This window comes from Lagopus leucura, unplaced genomic scaffold, assembly GCF_019238085.1.
Source record: "Lagopus leucura isolate 7727_CA_CO unplaced genomic scaffold, USGS_WTPT01 Super-Scaffold_100028, whole genome shotgun sequence".
NCBI lineage: Eukaryota > Metazoa > Chordata > Aves > Galliformes > Phasianidae > Lagopus > Lagopus leucura.
This window is the reverse complement of record NW_024962279.1, coordinates 4,847,582-4,852,307: the sequence shown is the minus strand read 5'-3', so window position 1 is coordinate 4,852,307 and position 4,726 is coordinate 4,847,582. Positions and strand designations below refer to the sequence as shown.

General features: G+C 42.8%; 1 long non-coding RNA gene across 1 annotated transcript; it reads right to left on the bottom strand.

Moving 5' to 3' along the window:
- Positions 1–1,106: 1,106 nt before the first annotated feature.
- LOC122185318 lies at positions 1,107–4,496 on the bottom strand. Its single transcript, XR_006180845.1, has 3 exons — positions 4,175–4,496; positions 3,362–3,479; positions 1,107–1,271 (listed from the first exon to the last, which is right to left on the bottom strand). It is a non-coding gene; the product is annotated as an uncharacterized LOC122185318 (long non-coding RNA).
- Positions 4,497–4,726: the final 230 nt, after the last annotated feature.

The following is a 4,726-nucleotide window of genomic DNA, read 5'->3' as shown; positions in this document are numbered from 1 at the left end:
GCCGGCCCCCCCCACCCCGCGCAGCAAACGGGCTCCCGGCGCCGCTCGCACAGACACAGCCCGGGCTCAGCAACCTTCCAACATGGCGCCCGGGCCGTCCCCGTGCGCGGCCCCGACGGCCCGCCCTCCTTCCCGCCGGGGGGGGGTGGCGCGCGGGAGGCGGGGCCGCGCGGGCCCTGAGGGAGGCGGGAAGGGGCGGGAAGGGGCGGTCCGCACTTCGCCTCAGGCCGGGCGGCACTGGGTTCTCGATGCCGGGACCCGCGCGAACAGGAGGGAAAGCTGCGGCAAATTTCGTACGTGGGGAACTCTGACAAACGTGCCGAAACGGGGTGCTTCCTAAAGTGCTGCGTTGGAGAGCTGAGCGAGAGAACTGCCTGTTGGTGCCACGGACCAACTGTCGCCTTTCACACGACGGTGAATGGTGTTTCCTGCTGGACACAATTCCGTGAGAAGTCCCAGCACGAGGTTCTGGCACTTCTACTTACCAGGCAGCATCAGTAAGCAAATAACTAAAGGGACAGAGACAGGTCTGAACTCCTAGAAAAAAAACCAACAGCAGGAGCTGGCATTACAACCATTAATGAATTCAGCTGCCAGTTTTCTTCTGGTCACTTTGCTCATCACAGAGATGTGATGGAAGAATCAGCAATGGCAGTACTAGGGAGAAGACAAATACTGTGCAGTGTCTCCCTGCAGAGGCAACAATGACAGCCAGCCCAATTTCCCCCTGGCTCCTGTGCCCGCTCAGCCCTGCCATGCCTCCCTGCTGCACACTCGCCTTTCTAGCATCAGAAACCCACCAGCTGAAATGAGGCAGACAGCAATACACTCCCTAGAGTAGTAAGAACGTTGTCCCTCTAAACATCAGTCAATTCTCCACGGGGTGAACAAGTGATAAGTCTCTTCAACGCACAAAAGCTGTGTACTGGGCTGAGAACAGCAGTGCTTACACACCAACAACAGAACAGGACAATACAATTCAGGTTACAGGCTGCCCTATGTTCTCTTCCTTGAGGTTAACTTCATTATTTTTAAGAAGGTACCAAAGTCCAATTAAACCAACAAAACTAATAGCCTTCCTTTGCAACCTTAAGCACAGCAGAGGAGTGGAGAACGTACCTTTCCTAGAACACAGTTTCTCTGACCTCACTTCCATGCCCCAGCAGTATTTTCCCCCAGGCACCACAGTCTCACCTCCACTGCACAACCTGCTCTTTGCAGTAGTTTCTGGAGGTGGTCTCATTCTCTCCATCCCACCAGCCAAAATGAGCCTAGAGAGGCATAAACATACATTAAAGTTTCAATTTTACAGTTCATTACATCTTCAGATCCTTGCATACACTGCCAAGGCAGAAAATATCCACTTTTTTTAAGTCCTCTTTTTCATACTAACTAATAAAGAATGTTTAGAAAAATCTGTACAAGGGTTCCCTTTACACAAAAAAGTATTTCAAGGAGACAGCAATCTTTCATTTTTTCGAGGTGTCATTGCCCAGCTCATATAAAACAGTAAATCCACACTCCCAATCTTTTTCAGCCCTATCTCTCCTCCTCCGTCTACTACAAAAAGAAAATAATTTCAAAGTATATACTCCAAAAGCTTTGTTTTCTATAGGAAAAGTATTTTCATGGAAATAGACTATTTTTTGTTTTGTTCTCAGAATGCATTTTAGGATGAAGCTGAGAGTAGAGCAGCCCCGCATGTTTCAAAACCCACATCCCCTCAGCAAACTGAAAAAATATATTTCCATTCACAGCAATTTGTCGTTCTCTTCTATTTTCAGGGGATAAACATTTAAATACAATCCTAGAATACAAAAAGCTTGTGTGAAGTTTCATCATTGATACTTTGTGCAATCTCAAGCAAATGAGTTGGGCAATCACACCTGAGTGTCTTTATTAATAAAACAAATGATAATTACTCTTCTTTGGAAGCTATTTGGCACACCTAGTAATAGAAGCATACACAAATCATTTTGTTTAAATCCCCATGCTACTTAGGGAGTATTTACTGTGGAACTATAATGAAAAAACTCATCATCAGGAAAGAAAAAGAGGCATTTTTAAACACGTAACGAAAGCATGAGAAACCGTTTTCCAATGCCTGTTTTTCTCTCCTTGCATTAAATTTACATAAAGATTTTAGATTTGCATTCTGGATTTCTTTTAAAGTTCTGCAAGCAGTTTTTGTGAGTTTTCAGAGAGAGCAGGATGGGGTCCAATATGTTAACAAGATGAATCCACTTCTGCCTGATACAATTGGACAATTCTTTTTCCACTTGATCTCTTACTTGAGAAGTTCAGGTCAAGCACTGATTTGATAAGAATTGCATTCATTTTCATCAGCACTGAAGGAAGATGTAACATACAATTTATACAGCATAATGGACTTCTACATTCTCCTCTTCCTGCAGTATCAGCAGAAATTAGAACAAACAAGAGACCAAGTGAGAGCAACCCAATCACATCACACTCTGCAGACAAAAAAAAAAAGCAGAAACTTTAATATAGCCAGTTCTGATGGATCTGCAAGAGATTAATTTGCACTACTCAAAAATGGTCTGTCTTCCTGTATGTCCCATTCCTTCCTTTGCATCAATCCAGTAGAAAATGATTCCTTTTATGGGGTTAGCTCTCACCACTACCAGCCACTCTCATGCTGGGCAGGGGAAGCAGCAGCAGGATGTGGAGAAGAGGAGGAATGAAGGATTTCTGCACTCAGCAGCAGTCACGACTCAGCTGTGCTGGTTTACTGCACTGCCCTGGAAGGTCTTCACAACAACAACCACCCACCAACTGATTTTTGAGCTTTAGGACTAAAGCACTAAATAAAATTTGCACTGAATTACACTACCAAACCCCTGGGCACAGATCAATACCCTGATGCTAAAGACAGCAATGCAAGGTGTATGACCAGCAGATTTCAGTAATGAAGTTTAGATTAGGTATTGAGAGAGCCCTGACCTAACCTGAGCCTTAAAGTAATTTCATTCACTGATGTGAGACAGCAATTTGTAAGGTATTTTCACTGGGTTTGAACAAAAATTGATTAGCATGCTTTGAAAAAATCTGTAGCAATTGAATACAACATCAAGCATATGCAATGCAGCAGAATACGAGCAAAACAGGTTTGTTCTCATTTCCTTATGCTCAAGGCAAAGCTTCAAGACTTCAATCTTCTGAAAATATTATGCTTCAACATACACCAATGGATTTACAGGAGAGGTCAGGGTTTGGGTGTTTTCTGTTGTTTTCAAGTCAATAGCTGCAGGAACTCAAGCGTGGTACAATAAAATGACACTAAAAAAATTGTGCATTTCTGAACCATACAAAATAGAGATATTTTTTCCATTTAAAGTACCTCATTGCCACTTCAAGTCCCTCCTCCTCCAAGGAAATGACTTTTAACAGATCTGGAAGGCTGGGGAGTACCAGAAGGCAAACCCAGTTCAATCACGGTGCATAACATCTAGAAGAAGCTGAAAACAAACAAAAAAAGGAGCTGTGGAGGATGGAGTTTTACTTTGAATGTACAAAGACTGAAATATACAGATATGATTATACTTTATAAATATTGTAGGCTTTAGCTAAATTAACCACCAGCCCCCAAAATACCACACATTAAGTTCTCACACGTTTTCTAGAGCTATGAGAGCCCACAGCAACTCAGTGACAGGTTCAGCACTTATTCCAAGCTGACTTTCTCATACCTCCCTCCCAGTACATAGATAGAAAGCTTCCTTTACAACACTCAACAAACGAGAAGATCATTCAAATTAATAGCAGACTTGTTTTTTCACCTGGAGCCTAAGTTGTGAGGAATCTGGTATTCAAAACAACCTGTCCTTTAGAGGCACTGAGCAGAACAGGAAGGAGATCTTTGAGAGGTGTGTCCTGAGAAGGCAGGCAGCTCCTTTGCATGATCCTAATCAGCACAGCAGGTTAATTAACCCGTGTCAGAAAGATTGAGGAACAGCATCCCTATCATGGAAATACATTTCTGCAGGAGCAGGTCAGTCTATGGCACTTTTCTTGAAACAGCATCATGTCAGTGCGATCAAAGTATTTAGCTCTAAATCAGTTAAACATTTTTGGACTGTACTGTAATTTTTAGAAAATAACAAGTATTTTTGGTATATTTATAGAGCTGTGTAAGTCAAACCAAATATTTTACCTTACAAAATGAACATGTTTTGTTCATCTTAAGTGCTGATTCTCATGTTGATGTTTTGTCTCAATTTTCATTTTCACTTCAAAGGAGGTGTTGACAGTTTGTTTCTCATTCTGATCCAGAACAAAAGCAAAATTTCCAAACGCTGCCATTTCTTTTGAAGCACAAACAATTCTTTATCTCATATCAACTATAGCTCTTCGGGAGGCTGCAGTCTGTATGGATCCCAGGGTAGATACAGGAACCCGCTGTTGGAACACTCCCAATGCATCTGTGCTGTCTCATTTATGGCTGGGTACATAGTGTCTGTTTCCCAGCATAATATTGGACTCTATCTGATGCAAAGGTGCAAAACATTCTGAGAGCTGGCTTCCTTATGGTTACAGGCAGCTGATCCTCAGGAGAAGACTCTCTTGAAGCATTTGGAAGGGAATTATAAGAAGTGAAACTATCAATGGTTTCTGTTAAAGCTGGTAATGTGCAAGATTCATCCTACTAGAAAAGTCCTAGTTTTTTTCCCCCTCTCCAGGTAGTGGTGTTTTATTCTCAGCTACA